Raw genomic sequence first — 25,000 nt, 5'->3', positions numbered from 1 at the left:
ATAAGTAAAAATAATATAACAATTAATATATATATATATATATATATATATATATATATATTATAATTACTTTTTAATTTTTATAATTAATATATTTATTTAATTATTTATTTTTCCTTTCATTATACACAAACACATATAAAAAATACACAAATATGTAAATGTCTCTATTGTATATGTATAATATATAATGTATATCATTAGAGATAACATTATCATAACAGATCAGTATCAATAGATATTATAGTATCGTTACATAGATTTACATTGACTGTAATCGTAAATAATTTTTATCTATAAAAATTGATTCGATATAAAATATTAAATTGTATTCGTTTATCTGTGAGTTGAAATGAATAGTTGTATAGATAGATGGAGAGGGATGAAATGGTATAGAAAGGGGGTGAGTTGGGGTGGGTAGAAGGGAGAAGGGTTTAGGATCAAGGTAGGTTGTTGTAAGCTTCTTAAAATAATCCATCGAGAGAACACGATAATGTCATTACGTATAGCGACTTAGAGTAATCGTGTGCTATATCGTTTAAGCGGATACTTCGCGTTATGGGCTTCGTTTATATAAAGAAATATATATACATATATATACACATATATATATATTTTTTTTTTATAAATATGTGTATCCTGTGTACATGTGTGTGTACATATATATTTATTATATTTTTTAATTGCATTAACGAGATTTTAATGGATCGTTGAAAGTATCGATAGATAGGTCAATGAAATAAATTGATGGCGGAGAAATATGTGTTTGAGATGGTTTCGCGTTTAAATAACTATTAAACTTTCTCTTTATATATATATATATATATTATTCCGTTTTAATCTGATACGTGGAAAAATTTCTAATGGTTTCTATATACGATTTATATTAATCGGGGATGAGGAGGAGAAGGAGGGGGAGGGAGGGATGGGACGTGGTGGCGGGGAGGGGTGGGGTGGGGAGGAGGAGAAGGCTTGAGAAGAGAAATTGATCGAAGATTTCTTTTTATATAATCGTCGTTTCGATGAAAATGTCGACGGAAGAATTATGTATCCATTTTCTTTTCTATTCTTTTCTTTTTCTCTTTTTTCCTTTTCTATTTTTTTTTTTTTTTTTTGATCTGTTTTATTTCGTTCTCTTCTTTTCCTTTCTCTCTCTCTCTCTCTCTCTCTCTCTCTCTCTCTCTTTGTTGCTCTATTACATTTCATACTCCATAGATATGATTTTTGATAATAATTGCATCGATTATGTTTAACATGATCTTTTATCAACGATCATACTTGTCGCTTTATCTTACGTATTATATTTTAATGTCTTTCCAAAAAAAAAAATATATATATATATATGTCTTCCCATGAGAGAAATATTCACAATGTGTTTTTAGGATTGACGATGGTAACTTTTTTTTTTCTCTTTCTTTCTTTCTTTTCTTTTCTTTTCTTTTCTTTTCCTTTTTTTTCTCTCTTTTTTCAAAGGGACTAAACTGGATGAAAACAGTAGGGGATGTGTCTGATTTTCTATGTTACACTTCAAGTTATGGCGTTTTTGGGCTCGGCCCTACGATAGGATCATATAAGTTTTGTCAGACATCTGCCACCTTTTTATGTATATATATATATATATTTTTTATTTTTTTATTTTTATTTTTTTTTTTTTTTTTTTACATTCTTGGACAGATAGAGGAAGATAATGCGAGCATGGGTGTTAGAGAGAATTAGATGGATATTAGAGAGATATGTATATACAATGCATAGATTGTTTTTCCTGTATTTCGTCACTTGAAATCTCTCAATTTTTTTTTTGTCTTCTTTCTTTTTTTTTTTCTTTCTTCTTTTTTCCTCTTTTTAATCGAGTAAATTATGTATTTTTAAAATACATAATTTTTTGCTATTATCGTTATCTTCATTAACGTCAAGGAAACAAAGCGAATGTAATTTTTCTAAAGTTCTTTTTCTTTTCCTTTTTCATTTTTTCTAATCGCACGTAAATAAATGAGATTAGATTTATTTCGAATTCTTCGATGAATTTTGAATCTCCATAAAAATGCGAAAATTTTTAATCCTCAATTGCTCATTTTCAATTTTTAATCCTCACTTTTTAATATATTGTATATTTCAAAATAGTATATATATTTAGGAAAAAGAAAAAAAAAAAGGAGAAACACTTACAATAAACGAGAAGCATGTATACACACACACACACACACATTTATATATATATATATATATATATATATATATATATATATTATTTATGATTTATATTCTCATTGATCAGATTAATACATAGTGAAGGATGACAAGCATGAAATAGCATTATCGCATAAAAATCAATCAATTTCATCCGTAAGAATGATCTCTATATTATTGACTACCATGTAACTACAAAAAGGAAAAAAATATATATATGGATAAAGGAAATAAAAAAGAAAAAAGAAAAAAAAAAAAGAAAAACGAAAAAAAAATAAAGGAAGAATTAAAAAACAAAAAAGATATTGTAAACAAGTTCTCTTGCCAGAGAGATAAAGATAAAGAGAAAGAGAGAGAGAGAGAGATACATACACATATACATACATATATGTAAACACATAGGTATGTATATACGTGTACACATACACACAGACACATACACACACTAGATAATATTTCAAATTTGATATCAGGAATGACAGAAACCTCGGGGCACAAAGGAAACAAGTAGAATTAATGGGGTGGGGGGTTGGCTAATGGGTGGAAGGAGTGGGAGGTAGGGTGGAATGAGGTTACATAGTCGTAGCTTCATTATTTTCTCGATTTTTATTGAGCGATAGTGTTCGACGATATATTATATTATAGTAATCAAGCTGGATATTGACGATGACAACGATGATAACGAGTGATTACAATAATAATAATAATAATAATAATAATAATAATAATAATAATAATAATTAATATTTCATTAAATAATATTCCGTTCGATATGATTAGAAAAAAGAATAAGAAACTAATCTTCAATTTTTGAATTAAAAAAAAAAAAACAAAAAAAAAAAAAAGAAAAGAGTAATGACCACAAGTATATAAGAAATAATTTAATTGAGTGTTTGAAAATAAAGAGATAATAATTATGTTATATGATTAACAATGTTTCATTAACAATTAATTACTTCGATCTTTTTAATCCATAATTTTGTCTTTCTATATTCATTATTATTATTATTATTATTTCTTTTTTTCCTTTTTTTTTTTTCAATTTAATGTCAAATTCGAACGAAAAAAAAAAAGAGAGAGTGAGTGAGTGAGTGAGTGAGTGAGTGAATAATTGCTACGAAAAAATTATTACGAAAAAAAAAAAAAAAAAAAAACTTTTTCTAATCGTCGCAATCGACAGATAATAATTGTAAATAATAATATGAAAAATTATTATGCATTATTGTATTTTTCTTATTATTATAAGGATAATAATAAGAGAAATAAAATGACATGATATATATTCGTAATAATGTTTGAAAAATAATAATAAGTCCGTCCGATTTTAATGATTACGACGATGTGTACGTAATACATAGAACTACTACGAACATATTGTAGAATAAAATTTCAGAAAGAGAAAAAATTTATGCGTCTCCGTCAAAGTATTTGGCCCGTAGTTTTAATTGACGGGTCCGACTGTTAATTAGAAGGAGTGAGAAAGAAAGAGATGGACAGACAGATATGTAGATAGATAGAAAGAGAAAGAGAGAGAGGAAGAGATAAATAGATAGATGAGAGACGTAAAACAACCCTAATCAAATGAAACGCGTCGTCGTAGTCGTCATAGTCGTAAACGTCAATGTTACACGTTCTAATGCATTTAAGAATGCGGTAGTAGCCGCCATTCTAAGGACTATTTTAAAAAGAATCTAAAAAAAGAGATTACGTGTCTAACTTACGTCATAATCTTGACGAAGATCATAACCATAAAATGTGGTGATCATTGTTGTGATCTAATAAACTATAAAAGAAAGAAAGAAAGAAAGAAAGAAAGAAAAAAAAACCAAACAAATAAATGAACAAACAAACAAACAATCAAACGAACGAACGAACGAACGAACGAACGAACGAATAAAAAAGAAATTGACGATAGAACGAACGAGTGTAGAACACAAATAATACAATTTTACGTCATCTCTTGAATAGAATTTCTCGTTTACGGAATATTTCATTTAATTCTTCCTTTCTCCTACGAGACACACTTATACTCCATTTAGATCTCGTCTAAACATTTATTAAGTATCATTGAGTTAAATCAATGGAACGTATTTCAATGGAAACGGGATTAGCATTGTTTAACCTTTAAAATTCTATCTTTTGCTATTCAGCTAAAGTGATAAATATTAAATCAGAGAGATAGAGAAAGAGAGAAAGAGAGAAATGGATGGACATTTTTTATATCTTCTTTTTTACAAATTTATTTTTATTTTATTTTTAGGAATTCTCTTTTGTGTATTAATTTATTCTATTTTTTTTCTTTCTTCTTTTTTTTTTTCAATGATTCGCGAATCACCATCACCATCCTCTCCCATAAAAAAAAAGAAAAAAAAAAAAAAACAAAAGGAGATTAAAAAATTAGCTTAAAAATATATGGATTAGATTAAAGAAATTCATACACACATACATCTATATATATATATATATATATGTGTGTGTGTGTGTGTGTGTGTCGATATATTAAAAAAAATATACATTCATGTATGATAAAAATGGCGAATTTTGTTTGATTAGAGTCATTGATGAATGACAAATCGATGATTAAATTTGTTTAAATATAGTTATTGTTCCTTTTTCGAGAACGCTATAGATATAGTCAGTCGAATATGTCAGGTAGATAGGTAGGCAGGGTAAGGTAGGTAGATAGGTAGGTAGAGGTAGGTAGATAAGTTGATCGGTAGTTTGGTAGGTAAAGATGCATTCCGTAAGATATTCTCACTGGTAATTTCTAGTTAGGTACACGCAACATATCTTATAAAAACAACAACAACAACAACAACAACGATAACAAAAGTAAACCCCAATATCGATTCCCAATCAAAAATCAAATTTGCTATTATTCCCCTCTCCCTTTCTTTTATATCCATGTTATTAAGTAAAAAACCTAAAGCCAACCAAACCTAAAACCTAAAACCTGATCTGATCTGAACTGAATTGAACTGAACTGAACTGAACTGAACTGAACTGAACTGTGCTAAGCTCTACCGTGTTCTGTGCTCTGTGCCCAGAGGGCATGATCGATCGTAAATATGTTATACATATATATATATATATTCTCTCTCTCTCTCTCTCTCTCTCTTTCTCTCTCATTCTCTCTCGCACTTTCTAAATTAGAATCAACATGTACTGATTGGACATCGGCCGATGAGAATCTTCTTCCTCGATATCAGCTAACCGTAACAACGAATCACCAATCGACCAATGAACAAACCGATCTGACGTATCGACGTATATATCAAACGACGACCTACCTACCAGGCCAACCGAATGAAAGATTTATCACACATTTTCTGCGTAAGATAACAACGTTAAAACCTCTTCGTGAGATTATAAAAGCGTAGTAGTTCTCAATGTACACGTAGAGTAGAGTAGAAAGGGGGACTCGGTTAGTCGTCGTCGTCGTCGTCGTCGTAGTTGTTGCTGTTGTTGTTGTTGTTGTTGGCGTTGGCTTCACTTGCCTTGGGTTGGGTTAAGTTGGGTTGGGTTAGGTTGGGTTGGTTAGGTTGTCTCGTTTATAAGACCAGCTGTGATATTTCATCGCTTTCTCTCGTTCCTCTCCTCAATCTCCTCACCCCTCACCTTCAACCACCATTTCATCTCGATCACACCTATCCTTATACCTTCGAGATATCCTATGGAAGGATTAACTGTCATACTGTATTTACGATATCCTTTGAACTCGTGCATTATAGTCCTATGTATCTAACGACGATGTAGCTGATACTAATACCATTACTATATCACTCTACCATTACTAATGCTAGTACTACTATTAGTTATTATTATCCATTTGTTAAATTATTAAAGAGAATGACAAATGTTAGAATTATTTTTTCTCTCTTTTCTTTCTTCTTCTTTTTTTCTCTCTCTCTCTCTCTCTCTCTTTTCCTTTTTCTTTCTTTTTTCTAATGGCAGAGATAGGGGTGGGTCGATGAAGTTACAAGGGTTTTTCAATTTTCTATTGAAATATCAATATTATAATATTTATATTGTATTATTAATATGTTAATGATAATTAATTCATTAACAATAGCTTTTAAATAAATTAATATATATATATATATATATATATATATATATATATATTAATAATAATAAACAAATAATTTATCATTCATTAATAATCAATTTAACTGATAATTTAATTATTAATAAATTAGAAATAAATATATATCAATAATATACATATATATATATACACACATATTTATATGAAAAGTAGTTCATACATTTAAAAAAAAAAAAAAAAAAAAAAAAAAAAAGAATAATTAGATAAAAAAAAGCATATTACCAAATCATTCGCTTCTTTTTTTTTTTAAATATTCATAAAGAAAATAGATATATGAAATATATAATAAACCGATTGTAACACATGCACACACACACATACACACACGTATATATATATATATATATATATATATATATAAAAGAGTATACTGTCCCAGTTAAAATCCTTAACTGGCGCTACATTGACATGGCAGGGCGCGTTCCTTTAATGATGCATTAGCGTCGTGTTTTGACACGAAACGAGACACGGTAACCGGTCGAGGTCGCATTCTTTTCTCTTCCTTTTATTTGTCCTTCCCTTTTCTTAGCTGCGTTTGATTCCTAACACATACACACACAAACCCACATATATTATATATACACACACACACAATATATATATATATATATATATTAGTAGATGCGGTATGTTATACCATGTCTGTAGAATTCACCCACTCTTATACTCACACCATATATACACGTGCACATACATATACGTACACACGTACATATATACATATATATGTATGTATGTATGTATGTATGTATGTATGTATGTATGTATATGCACATGCGGCATCCGATGCAGCGTTTGGAACTCAACCAACTAACTAGAGATCGAGAACTTCAGCGTTAAAGGAGAGAAAAGGTTTTCAGTGAACCACTTAACGCACACCGAACCCTTTAACCTTCAATTAATCAATCTCAGCTTGGAACGTTTAAACGCATTGAGACACTTTGAATTTGCATTTCTAACGGCGTCGGCATCCATTTCCCTTTTCTTTCTTTTCTTTTCTTTTTCTTTTCTTTTTTTCTTTTTTGCTTTTCTTCTCTTTTCTTTTCCATACATTTTCTTTTCTCTTTCTAACGTGATTCAAATGTCAATCTTTTGTTCTCGCTGTCTCTCTTCTCACTCTCTTTGTCTATATATATATATATATATTTTTTTTTTTTTATTTTTTTTAATTTCTTTTTTCTTTTTTCTTCTTCTTCTTTTTTTTGGTTTCATTTAGAAAGCTTAAATAAATATTGTTAAATAATAATTCCTTTCGATTTTGTTTTCTCCTTCTTTCTATTTCGTTTCTCTGAGGAAAGAAATAAAGAGAAAAAAAAAAAAAAAAAAAGGAAAGAAAAAAGAAACAAAAGATAAGAATAAGAAAATGATTTTTGTATTCGACACGAGACGATTGATTTTAATACGACGATATTCATTGGGTCAATTATTGAAGCAATCGTCGTTCGTATCAAAATGAATTCATTCTTTCTTTTTTTTATTTTTTTTTTTTTTTTTTTTTTAATAAAATTTATCCCCACGAGATGCAAATTTAATTCCAAAGTTAATCGCGGTCGAGGAAACAGAGGAAAGAAACAAAACAAAACAAAACAGAAAAAAAATAAAGAAAAGAGAAAAGAAGAAGAAGAAGAAAAAAAGGTATATGTAATAAAGATCTCTTTGACCTTGATAAACATCTCATCCGAATGGTTGATTAAACGAATTTTACGATCCTCCCCCTCCACCCCCACCTCCCGTTAGTACTCGTATAAATCGAGGAAAAACTACTTTTTTTCTTTTCCTTTTTCTTTTCTTTTTCATTTCCCTTCCAAGATCTCGATAAGAAATTTAATTTTCATTTATCATACTCGTCGAGTATTATTAAACGATACTAATAAATTCTTATCTTTAAACGACACTATAAATATTTAAATTCAAAATGCATGATGATGCATCGAGCAAGCGAATACACGATCGAATTAAAAATTTACAATTTGACGATCATTTTTCTTTTTCTTCTTGTTTTTTTTTGATCGAACTCTCTCGTGTTAAAAAAGAAATGTTATAATTGACAATCAATTGTATATTAAATTAACGATTGGTTAATAATTGATTTGAATGAATTAAAAAATGAGTAGTGAGGTTACTGGAGGGAAGGGAAAAAGAAAAGGAGAAAGAAGATCGTCTGTGTATGTGTGTGTGTGCAGGATGGTAGGGGGTGGCAAGAGGGATGATAGCGATTATAAGGGGATGTTGAATTGTATATATATATTTTGTTCTATTTTATTTCATTTTCTTTTCTTTAAATGTTTTTAATTTTTTATATAATACATGTATATATATATATATATATATATATATATATATATATTTATATATATATTTCTTTGTTTAAATATTTGTAATTGAAAATATCTTCGTTAAATCTGAAAAGACAAAAGTGTGGACATTAATATCTTGTATTGGACGAACTTGGCAGCTCATTAGTGTTCCCAGTGTATTTTCAAGAGACTCACTCCCTTCTATTGGTTTAGTATAAATGCAGTTGGCATGAATCGTATATAAGAGAAATGCAGGACTGCAGGACAACGTTCGACATTTCCGATATTTCTTTATCGGCAAACCGCATCTCTCTTTTTCTTTCTCTCTCTCTCTCTCTCTCTCTCTCTTTCTCTCTCTTTCTATGTATCTATCTATCCCTATCTATCTATAGTGTCTAGGCGGTCGAGTAGAAAAAAGAAAGAAAGAAGAAGAAGAAAAAAAAAAAAGAAAACAGAAAGGAAAAAAGAAAAAAGAAAAGAGAGAGAAAAGAATCAGTTCAGTCGGATCTGATTTTGTGAAAAGAAGTTTAGAAAAGGAATGGGAGAGGTCCTACGGCTTGTTTTATTTTTTTTGTTTTCATTTTTCTTTCTTTTTTTTTTTTTTTTCTTTCTGGTCCGAAACCACCCTGACAGAGTGTCGTAGAAGGGAGGTGAACGTGGAGGAAGTTCTTTTTGCGTCACTCTTTTCTTTTTTCTTTTCATTTTTTTCTTTTTCCTTTTTTGCTTCTTTTTTTTTTTTCTTCTTCTTCTTCTTCTTTCTTTGTTTCTGATTCTAACTTCTACTTTTTCCTTCTACTCCTTTTAATTTCAATTTTATTTATTAATTATTATTATTATTATTATTATTATTATTATTCTTACTTCCTTTTTTCTTTGCAAAAAAAAAAAAAAAAAGAAAAAAAAGATAAAAAAGGTCTATCTTTTCTAATTATCAATTAACAACAAATTATCAACAACTTTTATCAATTGTCAATAATAACAATGACGACATCGAGGACGATGATAATGGTCAACTATTTTTACAAAAATTAATAAACTTCTTTGGCAATATATTTTTCTCTCTTTCTTCCCCCTTTCTTTTCTCTCTCTCTCTCTTTCTATATATATATATATATATATGGGTTTTGGTTTCTCTATCTTTGCATACATTAATCACTTGGAAAGGGTTGGCCCATGGGAATTGTTTTCTCGCCCCCCATTGTCGATCCTATTCCCCATATCCCTTACCCCCATAACCCCACCGATACCGTCTCATGCACCCTTTCAATCTTTTTTCTTTTTCCTCTTTTTTTTTTCTTCTCTCTCTCTCTCTCTCTCTCTCTCTCTCTCTTGCTCTATATATTTATATCTTCCTCTCTCTCTCTCTCTGTCTCTCTGTCTCTCACTCTTTCTCTTTGTCTCAGTCTCTGTCTCTATTTCTATCTTCGTCTGTCTGGTTGTCTCGTTATATACCAGTATCCTTTTCTAACAGTGAGAAATTCTATACCTATAAAGTCGGTTCGTATTTCGAATCAGGTCAAATCTATTTAAAGGATCACGTCGCGTGTCGTCGTCCCTTTTTTCCTTCCCTCCCCTTCACCTCCTTACATCTCTCGCCATACTACTCAACTCGCCTACACGTTCACCTTTTCTTTGAAATTTTCAAATTCAACCCTTTGCTTTATTCCCTTCTCTCTCTCTCTCTCTCTCTCTCTCTTTCTCTCTCTCTTTCTCTCTCTTTTTTTTCATTATCTTCTTTCCTTATCCTTATCTTTATATTCTTTTAAGTGTATTTTTATGTTTTTTTTTCTTTTCTTTTCTTTTCTTTTCTTTTCTTTTCTTTATTTTTTTTTTCTTCTCTGATATCATTTATTCGAATGCACGTTGTATATATCTAAAAGAATTATTAGATAAAGATCGTTAGATATTTTAGATAAATTTAATATCTAAAATTCTATATATTTATATATATATATCAGATATTCATCGATCTATAGATCATTTTATTAAACATATATCTTGTCATTGATTAATTATTAAATTTCGTTTTACGTTCGCTTAAAAGTGTGTTTGTTTTGTGTCGATTGATTTTCTTTTTTTTTTTTTTTTTTTTTTTTGTTATTTCTTCTTCTTTTGTAAAATTATTAACACACCTTGTATAATATATCGTTTAAAGAATATCTGACGTTTGATATATAAAATCATCTTTGAATTAGAAATCAAAGACACGAAAGAGGTAGAAAAATTTTTCGATTGAATTAAATTATTATTTAAAATATGATTTAATTTATAATCCAAAACAATATTTAAACAATATTAATTAATATATATATATATATATATATATATATATATTATTGATTATTATTATTAATTATTACGTCATGACATATAAAAGATATTCATTATATATATTTTCCTTTATCTTTTTCTATCTTATCTTTTCTTCTCGTCTAATATCTAATTATTTATTATCAAACGTTATACGATATTACTTTTAAATCAATTCAAAATTATGGAATAAATCGAAAGAATTCAATGGTATTGAATAAACGTGAAAATGATAAACGTTTATAAATATCTGATCGATAATAAATTTCTATCTTTAGATATGTACATACATATACATATACATACATATATATATATATATATATATTTGCATGTATGTGTGCATGTGTGCGTGCATGTATGTATGTGAATATAAAACAACTACTACCATTATATTGATTTATATGGCATTGTTAAAGTACCGTACACATCGTGCAAAATATAGAAAACCCGTCATCGTCTATCCATATCATATTGGGATTTAAATTTGCTTAGAAAATTTGCGTTTACGCCTACGAATATATCTCCCTGACACACGATACACGTGTCCGTTTATTATTATTATTATTATTATTATTATTATTATTATTATTATTATTATTATTATCGCTATTATTATTATTATTATTAACCTCATCATTATAGGGAATTATTATCCGACGTGGATGTGACATAACATATATGACATGCATACATACATAAATTCATACATACATACATACATTACGCTCTACAAACACATACGTATATATATACATATATATTATATGCATTATACTTACGTACGAATTATTATGCATACATATATATGTATGTACACGTATGTATTATAAATACATATATGCATATATATATATATATATATATATATATATATATATATATATATATATATATATATATATATATGTAAATGTATAGCTATGTATTCCGGTATAGAACTGAGTGGGTCTAACATCGATGAACTTACAGGTTCTATTTAAAACCTGATAGTCCCCGAGGAAGTCTGACGTTAAGCCTAACAGAACAAGGTTTCGAACTCGAGTCACTCTCTAACACGATTCGTTTCATCCATCATACGGTAAGAAGGGAGTCAAAGGGCCCCTTAACAATACCTGATTTCGGATTCAACCTGTGTGGCGTTTTCAATACGCTCAAACGTTTCTTTTTTTTTTTTTTTTTTTTTTTTTTTTTTTTTTTTTTTTTTTTTATAGCGTCTGTGGATGGAAAGAAGAAAAAAAAAATCGGGGGTTGAGACGAGAGTAGGGAGAAGAGGAGGGAGGGCAAGGGTTGTTGTGTTGTGGGGTGGGGTGTAAAGGGTGTAAGGGAAATACACAGACACACACGCACACCATAATCCTTTTGTACCATCCTTAGGACATTCTATGTATGTATTCGTTTTTTTTGTTTCTTTCCTTTATTTATTTATTTTTTCTTTTTTTCTTTCTTTCATTCCTTTTTTTTTTTTTTTTTTTTTTTTTTCCCCCTGAAATCATCGACATCAATCTCTTTTCGCGAAAAGAGAAAATTTGGAAGTAATGTGTGTTTCTCTCAATCGACGATGTTGAATTTTTTCGAAAAATTCTTTTCGTCTTTTTTTCTTTCTTTCTTTCTTTTTTTTCTTTTTTTATCGAATAAATAAATATCAATGTTGTCCTCGTTTGTTCTCTTTTTTCTTTTCCTTTCATTTTGAATCGAAGATTCATCGAGCCTTCGATAATAATAAATGTTAAAATTTATTTCAATTTGAAATCATTAAATTTCGATGTGTGCACGTGTAAACATTTAAATCATGTTTAAGAGAGAGGAAAGAAAAACAAAAAAAAGAAAAAAAACAAAAAAGAAAAAAAGAAAACAAAAGAAACAAAAAAAAGTAAAAAGAAATTTGTTTTTCATTTTTCGTTTGGGTTAATAATAGATAGGGTTAATAAATGATTTCCTCTTCTTTTTATATTCCACTGTCTCTCCTCCATCTTTCTAACCCTCCCCCCCCCCCCCCCTCCTAGCCCTCTTCCTACCTCTCCTCCCCCCACTCCCTTTATTACTTCTACTCTTCCTTCTGCTATACCACCCTGCCGGTTTCCAAGAGCTCTCTTAAAAAAGAAGTCTCGTCTTGTACGACAAGTTGCCACTTTACGACAGGACTCGAATCCCATTCAAAGAGCTTGTTTCACCATGTCATCGTGTAAACGGTCCCATAACTTTCGTCCGTTTATAGAGCCGAATGTTCGTAGAAGGTTTTTACGACAAATTTCATTTTTTAACTAATGATTTTTCAAACAGTTTTATATATATATATATGTATATATATATAGATATAATTAAAATGAAAAAAAGAAAAGAAAATAATAGGCAGGAGAGAAAATAAAAAAGAAAATTACATTGTTATTGTCATCATCATCATTGTCATCATCATTGTAATCAATATTTTTATTTATTTATTATCATTATTACTATTATTATCATTGTCATCATGTTATTATTATTATTATTATTATTATTATTATTGTTATTGTTATTGTTATTATTATATTTTTATTTCTGTCAATAGACGGACTGTTGTCAAATTTTATTATTATTAATTATTATTATTATTATTATTATTTCGAAGTTTGCTAAGTTAATTGAAAGATTTAAGTTATTAAATTCGTAGTTGGAGTGATTAAGAAAAGAAACAGAAAAAAGGAAGAAAAGAATGAAGAAATACAAAATCCAAATATTTGCATGTAAACTATATTTGAAATGATAAAAAAGAAAAAGGAAAGAGATAGAAAATAAAAATAAAAAAAAAAAAAATTACAAAACGAAATGATAATATCGTATCGTACGTGTATGTATCCCGAAATTAGAAAAATCATAGACATATTATCCAGCAATTTATATTATCTACGTAATACGATCGTTTCGAATGGGACAAACAAAAAAGTAGAGAGAGAGAGAGAGAGAGGGAAGAAATAAAAAAAAAAAAAAAAGAAAAAGAAAAAAAGAATAATAATAATTACGAAAAAGAGAAAAAGTATCATTCGAATAATAATTATCCTATTTCCTAATTCCAATATTTTCTAATATTCCTTTCGAAACTTTCTAAATCGAGAACAAAGGACAAACAGACGGACAGACACGCAGAGAGAGAGAGAGAGAGAGAGAGAGAGAGAGAGAGAGAGAGAAGGACAGAAATAGAGAAACAAAGAAAAAAAAGGGAGAAAGATAGAAAAAGGGGCAACTCGTAAAAGGCAATCGAGGAAAGGTCACGAACTTATAAAATGGGACTGTAATTAAGGAAAGTTGACCATAAAGTAACATCAGCGAGCTAACAGCAATCTAGGAATAACATACAACCAAGCAATAACACACGTGAGAAAATCGATGATCATCGTCGATCTATCGTCGATCATCATGGATCACGTTATACTGCTTACTATATATATATATACACACATATATATATTATTGTGTGTATGTGTGTGTGTGTGTATATGTGAGCGTGTGATCTTCGCTCGGATTAATGGCTTCATTTACGAATTCTTTTTTAAGAAATGTGTGAAAGGTAAACGCGTTCTCTCGAATTATACAACACCGTCATCACTTTAATTATATATATATATATATATATATATATATATATATATATATATATATATATATATATATATATATATATACATAAAAAAGATTCATAAAAAGAAAAGTAAAGGAAAAGGAACACCATGAGAGAGAGAGAGAGAGAGAGAGAGAGATGGTTGTGTTATAACGTGTCGTAAGAAACGAAAAAAGGTGTTTTTCGATGGTTACGGTGATAATTCAAAGAAAAATGCCATCGCACGGCATCAGTTTCGTAAATAACTAATGATAATAACGATAAAGATAACGATAAGCAATAACAATAATAATAATAATAATAATAATAATAATAATAATAATATGTGGAGAAAAAGGTGAATCGAAGATTGTAAATAATACTATATAAATCGGTATCAAAAGTCGGGATAGGAGGGATAATAGGTCGATTATTATTATCTCGTTCGAAATCCAGAAAAAAGAATCTTTCATCTCGCGTTGAACATTTTTCCTCCTCCTCCTCCTCCTCCTCCTCCTCCTACTCCCTTTTACTTCATCCAAAAAAAAAAAGCAAAAATATTTCGAAACGCACACCCCCCTCAAATAATTATCACTACGTGTATATATACATATATATATATACGTAAGAACATTCTGGTGAACAACGTGCTTCGTACACATACACAAAAAAAAAAAAAGAAAAAGGCAAAAAATCAGCTGAGTCAACAACATTCACAACCCCTCCTCTCCTACCCTCGTTTCACCCTATTCTTCTCATTGGCCACCTTTTTCACCCTATCTAGAACCTCCCTCCCTCCTCCTCCTCCTCCTCCTCCTCCTCCTCATTCCCCCCTCCCCCCTCCCCACCCCCACCTCTCTCCAGCCTCTACCGTAATCACTGTTATTACTATAATCGTTTATTACACGAGAATAGAAATAAAAATCGCGCCCGAAGCCACATTAAATTATGTTAACTCGTTCCTAACGTGGTGGTACACGTACTATGTACACATTTATATATATGTATACGTGTGTTCATGTGCGCGCGTGTGTATGCGTGTGTGTGTTTGTATGTATATCGTGATTTTTTTTATATACATATATACATATATATATATATATATATATATATATAACCGCATGCCAAACGCAACAGAGATTATTTAGATCCCCGACATATTAGATCGAACGTCCGAAATACGCCGCGGTATGCCCAACGGCAGAAAATTATCCACCGATTATTCGTCTTTCGATGAAACGAGGAAGGTAGGCGAGAGGTATGGGGTTGAGGGGGAGATGGGGTGGTAGAAAGGGTAGATTCAAAGCTGAGAAAGAGAGAAAGAGAGAGAGAGAGAGGGGCCTGGGGTAAGGTGAGGTTAGTCGAAGTGCGCGTTGAGATTGAGAGATGTTAGAGGTAGGGGACGATGCGAGGGGGTGGGAGGAGGATCCCTTTGGATATTCCAGGAGTATGAGACGCAGGTGGGAGGTATGCTCCCAGGGATAGTTTTTTTTTTTTTCTTTTTTTTTATTATAAGGACATGCACATGTGATCTGGATCTATGGTTGCGGCCCTCCGTTTGAATTTTGTTTTGTTTTGTTTTTTTCATTACTACCTCCCCCATCACCTTCACCATCATATCTTCCACCAACTCTCACCCAATCATCTCACTCCTCTTACGTTTCTTTACCTAACCTTCCTCTCTTTTTTTTTTTTTTTTTTTCGATCTTGCTTTGCTTCTTGTTCTTTTTTTCTCTTTTTTTTAGCTTTGTCTTCGTCCATTTTTTTGTTTACCTTTCTATACTTCTTCTTCTTCTTCTTCTTCTTCGTCGTCGTCGTCGTCGTAGTTGTCTTCGTTCTCGTCGTCGTCTTCTTTTTGTAAATTTTTTTTTTCTTTCCCTCCATCTTGTTATTTTTGTTTTATTCCTTCTTCTTCTTCTTCTTCTTCTCCCTTTCTTTTTTCTTCTCGTCGTTAAAGCTTGGCTTCAATTCTCTCTACCGTGTCTTCGCCTTCGGAAATCAGGGATATGCGATAAGCAAACACTCCTTACAACGCCGCTCTATTATTAAACTATAAAACTCGTATATATACTCGTCCTCCCACATTGGCGTAGAATTCTACGTGTGCATATATATATTATATATATATATATATATATATATATATATATGTATAGTGATTTTTTGTATTATTCTTTAGTAATTTTATGCGTCACAATGTATTAATGATCCATTTCGAAAGTTTCTTTATTTTTTTTATTATCATAAATTATCGCTGAGCACTTAAATCATTTTCAACTATCTATATATAAAATTTGAACGTTCATTCTTGGCCACCCTAAAGCATCATCCCTAAAGCATCACCCTACACCCCCTATCACCTCCCACATTGGCGTAGGATTGTATGTAAAAATTATTGTTGTCGTCATCGTTGTTGTTGTTGTTATTGTTATTATTGTTATTGTTGTTGTTGTTGTTGTTGTTGTTGTTGTTGTTGTTCGATAGAGTTTAAATATTTTATTTATTCGATATTGTTAATGACCGTGACAATTGGGACAGTGTTATTTTCAATTATGTAAATAACGAATATTTAGCTCATCAATCATTGGCGTAGAATATTTCGTGGAAATTTTTATTTGTCTATCGTACGAATTTGTATTTGTTTATGTTCGTTCATTTGTTTATTTGATATTATTTGAATGCTCTTAGAACGCCGTAGTATTATTTTAAAATTCCAAAAAAAGAAAAAAAGAAAAATCTCGAGTATTCATCCTATCTCTCCCTGCAATGATGATTTTATATAGAAATATTTGTTTTTTTCTTTTTTTTTTTTCTGAATCTGTGTAGATCGTTCATTTATTGATTTATTTATTTCTATCATAATTTATCTAACGCTATTAAATGTCACATTGTTATATCGAATTGTTAAAATTCGTTCATTCAAATTCTGTCTCAATTGGCGTAGAATTTATTGTATCATAAAAATTTTTTTCCGACGATTTTATACGTCCAATCACTTTTCAATGCAATACTTTAATTATTTATTTATTTCTTTCTTTTAGATCATTATATATATATATCAAATAGTTTTAAATTAGATTCAATTTTGATTCTAAATCGGATTAAATTTATAAAATTTGTTACACCCACACACACACACACACAAATATATATATATATATATATATATATATATTTCTCTTTTGATTATCTCGTTAATTTCTTTATTATTTCTTATAGTTTTGAGTATAAAAAATTTCAATATATATATATATATATATATATATATATGACTGATAAAAATTTCGAAAAAAATATTTTTCATGGTGGTCCCTTACGCCATTGCCTTATCTTTTTCCCTTTCGTAAGTTCGGTATTTTTTTTCCTTCTCCTTCCCTTTCTCTCTCTCTTTCTCTCTTTCTTCCTTTTTTTTTTTTTTTCTTCTTCTAGCATACATATCCTGGTCACGCCCTTATTCAAGCGCCGCTGCCCGAACGATGATTATAACATCATCCTTCCTGAAAATCCCAAGGCTCGTTATTATATTATAATGTATAGAGCAAATGGCGCCCGCCAATTAAATAGCCACACAAATAGCTTAACTATCATATATAAACATATACATACATACATACATCCATACATACATCCATATATATATATATATATATATATATATATATATAAATATATATGAGATGAGATTGATCTATAATGAATGTCGTATTTGTCTAACCAGGACTGTAATCCTGAAATAAAATTAAAAAAAAAAAAAAAAGGAAAAAAAAGAAAAGGAAAAAAAAAGAAAAAGAAAAAGAAGAAGAAGAAGAAGAAAAAAAGATAAACAAAAGAAATATAAGGAAAATAAGAAGAAATTTAGATTATGAAATTTGTTTGGTAAAACTTTGATAGAACGGGGGAAGAGGGGGTGACATATTTTTTGTTATTTTTATTTCTTTCTTTTTTCTCTCTCTTTATCTTTCTTTACTTTTTCTTTGATACACGAAATATTTTTTTTTTTTTTTTTTTTTTATTATTAATATTAATTCAATAAACAGGATCAATAATTATTCTCCTTGAAGATATTCTGGGGCTGTTCACGATTTTATTTATTTATTTTGCTTATTTATTTATTTCTTTATTTAGTTATTTATTTTTATTTTCTTTTTTTTTTTTTCTTTTTCTTTTTACTCGACGATCGATTACGAGAATGCGCTGAACGTGGAAAAAGTGATTTTGACGAGAACGTTTTTAGGGATGATCTAATGCACAAAAATTCATAAGTCGTAATAATCTCAATGCCATTCCGTCTGTTTCTAACGTTAGAAACTGTCAACGATAAAGACAATCATCGATTAGGCTTAGAACGTAAGTGATCCTCTAAAACTTATGCTTATCTATTTTATGCGCGTGGTATTTGTGTGCGACAAGGAAAACGAGTAAGAGAAAAAAGAAAAAAAAAGAGAGAGAGAGAGAGAGAGAGAGAGATAGGCAGAAGATATGAGAACAACAATCGTGTTGGTAAAGTGGATATTGTAGATTTTTGAATTTTGTAATTTTCACTTTGAGCGGATGGAAGAATGGAAAAGAGACGAAACAAAAAAAAAAAAGAAAAAAGAATAAAATAAAATAAAAGAAAAAAAGATCGACAATTTTACGATGGCGAGACGAACACACGTTCATCGTAAATGTCATATCGTGTTTTTCTTTTTTCTTTCTTTTTCTTTTTTTCTCTCTCTCTCTCTCTCTCTTTTTGGTTCTTTTTCTTTATCTTTTTCTTTTCCTCCTTCGATGAAACATTACCGGCCGCCATTGTTGTGTTAGGTTGCACGTAAATCTTCTTCGTCGTAAATCAAAAAAAAAAAAAAGAAAAAAGAAAAAAAAAAGAAAAAAGAAAAAAACAAAAAAAACGAGAGAGAAAAGAAAGAAGGAATGAAAGAAAGAAAAAAAAAATACAAGTTTACATTAAATCGTCTTTCTTCTAATCATTACGTATTAACGATTAGCATTTATAAAAGTATTATATTTCAAGGTTAACATTTATTATTACCATTGTTACATCTGCATGTAATTATCTCTTTGTAATAAATACTAATCGTTAGTACGTAATGATTGGAAGACGCGTGAACTTATAATTTGTTTATTTCTTTTTTCTTTTTTTCTATTCCTTCATTTTTTTTTTCTTTTTTTTTTTTATTGTTTAAAAATTTTTTAAATCTTAGGTTAGGTTACACGACGATCTTCCCTCTTTTTGTTTATCTTTTATTATTATTTTTTCTTCGTTTTTCTTTTCTCTTTCGTTGTTTTTTTTTTTTTTTTTATTTTTCACTTTTACATTTCGTTTTTCTTCTTGTTAAACGTCTAATCGTTATTGTTATTATTATTATTTAATATATGTGCGTTTGTATTTAATGCGTGTATACGTTTAATGTGTAATGATAAATACAGGGAAACGATATAGATGGATATTTAATAAAAATTTGGACCAACAGCCCGGCTAGCTCAGTCGGTAGAGCATGAGACTCTTAATCTCAGGGTCGTGGGTTCGAGCCCCACGTTGGGCGAAATATTATATATATATATTTTTTTTTCTTTTTTCTTTTTCTTTTTCTCCTTCTTTTAAATCTCTTCTATCATATAATTTCATCTCATTTTATATATATATATATATATATATATATATATATATATATGTATATTTATTATAAAATTCTCTGATTAAATTATAATATATTTATCAATAATATTCACCTTTCGATTAATTAATAAAATTAATAAATATTAACTTTTAATTTTTTATTTCTTTTCATATTAACTCTTTCATTTTCACTTCTTAAGAAAATAATTCTATGTACATATGTATATATATATATATATATATATATATATATATATATATATATATATTTATATTATATTTCGCATTCGAACTTGTATAATTCTTCAGTAAATATTTTCCATCTTTATATTTAATTTTTTCCCTTTTTCTTTCTTTCTTGTTTTCTTCTTCTTCTTCTTCATTTTTTTTTTTTCTTTACTTTTTCTTTTTTTTTTTCTTCTTTTTTTTTGTTTCTTTCTTTCTTTTTCTATTTTAGTCGAACGAATCCCATTGCGAACGTTGCCACTTTCCGTACCTCATTTTCCATAAAACTTTATCGAGAGTCACTTTTACGATTTTACGAGAGTGAAAAAGAAAGAAAAAGAAAGAGCGAGAGAGAGAGAGAGACGATGAAAATTTTCTTAGGTTCTTCGAAGACATCTTGGAACTCGTTGACGCCAAAGATGTTTCCTTTGATAAGATCTCTCTACTTAAAACGTGTATTTCCTCGAGCGGAAAAGAAATATAGTATGCATATATATATATATATATATATATATATATATATATATATATATATATATATGTATATAGGAAATGCAAGTATATATTATATCTTTTCTCCTATATCCTATCTTATATTCACCATTATGCATACCATAGATCCATCCAACCAACCATCCATCCATCCAACCATCCATCCAACCATCCATCCATTCATCCGTCCATCGGTCATCTTCGGTCTTTGGTGTTACTCATGCTCCGTTAAATTTCTTGCCGTTTCTCTTCGAAACGTTGTCGCATTTGAATGACGCGTCATGTTTTAAGCTGACTTGAAAAAATAAGAAAGAGAGAGAGAGAGAGAGAGAGAGTACGAGTGAGAGTGAGAGAGAGAGAGAGAGAGAGACAGAGAATCATTTTACACGTTCTTTTTCTCGATCATCTAGTTTGTTAATAACATTCACCTTTTAACATTTGAGTCAAAAGGATGGGAGTGGGAGAGGGGGGAAAAAAATGAACGATGTAACTCGGTTTCTCTCGCGTTTCTCCATCAACAATAAGAGAAAGAAGAAAAATATAAAAGAAAGGGAGAAAGATAGATTAGAAAGAAAGGAAAGAAAGAGAGAAGAAAAAAAGCAAGAAAAAGATGGAGGAAGAGAAAAAATGAAAACGGACGAACCTCTATTTCTATCTCTTTTTTCTTTTTTGTTTCTAATTTATTTTTTTTTACTTTTTTCTTTCTTTCTTTTTTTTCTTTTTTTTTTTTTTTTCTTGAGATATGTAGGATACGTAGGGATTTCTTTTTCTTTCTAGTATTTTTCCTCTTTAGTTTTTCTTTTTTTCTTTTTTTTTTTTTTTTTTGCTCTTTTTCCCGGAACTTGATTTTTGTTTCGTTCATAACTTATGTTTTTTTATGTTATATATATATATATATATATATATATATATATGTATATATATTTTTCTTTCTTTCTTTTTTTCTTAAATCCTCGTTATACAATTTAAAAATAATACCTCCGATCGATTGAAATAACAAAACTTGAAAATCGTCGATCGAATTTTTATTTTTTCTAAAGTATTACGAGGTTGTTGATCGTTACATTGGGAGATTACTTTAGAATCGTATCAACTACGATCAACATTAATATTCAACATTAACTATTAACGTCGACATTAATATCAAAAGGATTGTGCACTTTCATTTGAGAATATTGTCGTCTAACTTCCGTCTTATGCAGTCTCATAACTTTCTTTTATTTTCATTGAAAACAGTCTTAAAGGATACATACATATATATATATACATATATATTTATAATATAATATAATATAATATGTATGTTATATACGAAAGATAGTGAGAGTGAGTGAGAGTGAGAGTGTGTGTGTGTGTGAGAGAGAGAGAGAGAAAATATAATAATCCTTTTTAGAGCAAGGATCATGGATTACATTATCGTTATGGTCGATCGGTACAACAACAGTTCACAGACAGACGTTTTCTAATCTCATTCTAAGGCCCGAAATAACATTTCTAAAAGGGTTTGCTTTCTGAGGATTAGATAATCGGATGTATGTATGTATGTATGTATGTATGTATGTATGTAAGATAAAATCGCGTTCGGGGAAGAATAGCAAAAGCTATGTTATTTCCGTGAGATTAGAAGTCGAGAAAAGTGGTTAGCGAAAAATGTTTAAGGAGCGAAATTTTAGATGGAAGATTTTGAAGAGGAGTGGAGGAGGGGGTTATGGAATAAAAGGAAAAAAAGTTAAAAAGAAAAGGAAAAAATAAAAATGACGGAATTGTGTGCATGAGCATAGTTATATGTTATTCTTTCTTTTCTTTTCTTTTCTCTGTTCTTTCTTCTTCTTCTTTTTTTTTTTTTTTTTTTGTTCTCATTTGTAATTATTCAATTGGAAATTTTCACAATATTGCAAAAATATAAAATATTAATTATGTATATATACATATATATATATATATATATATATATATATACGCATAATATTTTACAACTAATTTTAATACAACAGTAATTATAATAATAATAATAACAATAATAACAATAATAACTAACTAATTAAATAAATAAAGAAAAGAAAAGAAAAGAAAAGAAAAGAAAAAAAAATAGTTACATCACAGTCACCATAGAATTTTTGATTTTAATCGCAGGTACTCGCAGACGTAGAAAGAGAGAAAGAGAAAGAAAGAAAGGAAGAGAGAGAGAGAGAGAGAGAGAGAGAGGGAGAGAGGGAGACTGAAAGATAGAGAAAGAAAAAGACAGATAAACAGAAAGAGAGAGAGAGAAAGATAGGAAGACATAGAGTGAGAAAGAAAGAAAGAGAAAGAGTGAGAGAGAGAGAGAAAGAAGAAATATAAAGGACAAAAATAGAAAAGAAATAAAAATCAAAAGGAAAGATAAAGACACACATCATTAGACTGGTGAAATTTAATGCAAAGAGTGAGAAAGTAACGGCAATGATGAGGAATATAAAATGGATTAAAGGTACATAAAAAATACGAACAAGAGCATGAAACAAAAAATAAAAAAAAGGATCAAGAAGATGAAGAAGAAGAATAAGAAGAGAAACATATCCGAGAATATGATCAAATAAAGTCGTCATATTCGTCATTATCATTCTCCTCCATCACCACCTCCACCTCCTCCTCCTCCACGTCTTCATCGTCGTCGTCGTCATCGTTATCGACATTTTCAAAGAAACAAAAAGAAGAAGAGGAGGAAGAAGAGGAGGAGGAGGAGGAGGAGGAAGAAAAGGAAAAGACGGTGAGATTGTTGGAAATGTTAAGAAGAAGAAGTAGAAGAAGAAGTAGAAGTAGAAGAAGAAGAAGAAGAAGTAGAAATGAGATTGCAATAAAGTGGGGATGGGTGCCTAGTGGATAGGGGTGTGGAAAGAGTAATAGTAATAGTAGTAGTAGTAGTAGTAGTATTAGTAGTAGTAGTAGTAGTAGTAGTAGTAGTAATAATGAGTAGGGATTAAGTAGAGAAGCAAGGGATGGTAATAGGTAGGGTGGAGTGAAGAGAAGCTCTCTCTCTCTCTCTCTCTCTCTCTCTCTCTCTATCTCTTTCTCTCTTTATCGAAGGTTATGGTTCGCTTTATCGCGCGATTTCCGTACGATTCGTTTACTTGCAGGTGCTTATATATAAGGACGGAAGAAAGAAGGAATAAAAAAGAAAGGAGGGGGAAAAAATGATAAAAGAAAGAAATAGAGATAGATAAATAGATAAAATATATATATATATATATATATAGAGAGAGAGAGAGAGAGAGAGAGAGAGAGAGAAAGTAAGAGAGGAGAGATTCATGATAGTATTTCTCTTTAAAGCCCCTACAGGCTACGACATCGTTCGGTATATGAGAAGGGAAAAGGGAAGAGAAGGATTATGAGCACGGAGGATGGGGGTTGGGTATATCAGGATAATGAGGAGGATGATGATGATGATGATGATGATGATGATGATGATGAAAAAAAAAAAGAGAGAAAAGGAGAGAAGGGAAGGAGAAGGAAAAAGAGAGTAGGGAGGAGGAAAGCGATTTGCGGATGATTCGAATCATCGATACTCGTCATTTATAAAGAAAAACTCGAGGAAACTTTATCGGTAAAGTAAAAGAAGTGATAGAAGTGATTATTAAGGAGGGTGGGACGGGTGGTGTGGTTGTCCTGGAGTCGTCGAGGATGAGGGGAAAGAGGTAGGGGAGAGGAAGAAGAAGCTTCGTATAGGAGTCAACTGAGATATGTGGTTAAGAAAGAGAGAAAGAAGAAGAAGAAGACGAAGAAGAAGAAAAAAAAGAAAAAAAGAGAAAAACAGAGAGAGAGAGAGAGAGAGAAAGAGAAAGAGAGAGGAGGAGGAGGAGGTGGCGATGAGGGGGGAGGAGGGGAGTGTAGTAGTAGAGCAAGGCGCGTGGTAGAGACGAACGATAGTGGGCGAGAAAGAGAACAAGAAGGACGGAGACGGAGATAGATAGATAGAGAGAGAGAGAGAGAGATAGAGAGAGGGGGGAGAGAGTAGTGGGGTTGAGAAGGGTGGGGGAAGGAGAATCCAGATCTGTCGCGTGCTGCCTCGTCGTCGTTGTCTCTGGTATGGGACGGAACCGGGACGACGCGGTACGAAGCGGAACGGTACGAGACGAGACGAAACGGGACAACGCGCTAGACTACCACTACTATTACTATCACTACTACTAATATCAGTACTACTACTATTA

At 30.1% G+C, this 25,000-nt stretch overlaps 1 long non-coding RNA gene and 1 other non-coding gene across 2 annotated transcripts in view; both read left to right on the top strand.

Annotated features, from left to right (window-relative positions):
* The window catches only part of LOC124957192, a 67,051-nt gene extending 44,047 nt beyond the window's left edge, over nucleotides 1-23,004 (top strand). Inside the window, exons 2-3 of the long non-coding RNA XR_007103473.1 lie at nucleotides 5,341-5,520; nucleotides 22,947-23,004. This is a non-coding gene — a long non-coding RNA (uncharacterized LOC124957192). The remainder of the gene's footprint in view (nucleotides 1-5,340; nucleotides 5,521-22,946) is intronic.
* Trnak-cuu lies at nucleotides 19,950-20,022 on the top strand. Its single transcript has one exon. It is a non-coding gene; the product is annotated as a tRNA-Lys (tRNA).
* Nucleotides 23,005-25,000: the final 1,996 nt, after the last annotated feature.

The sequence above is a fragment of the Vespa velutina genome, chromosome 24 (genome assembly GCF_912470025.1).
Source record: "Vespa velutina chromosome 24, iVesVel2.1, whole genome shotgun sequence".
NCBI classification, from domain to species: Eukaryota; Metazoa; Arthropoda; class Insecta; order Hymenoptera; family Vespidae; genus Vespa; species Vespa velutina.
Note: the sequence above shows the minus strand (reverse complement) of the source record. Positions and strands in the feature narration are given on the sequence as shown.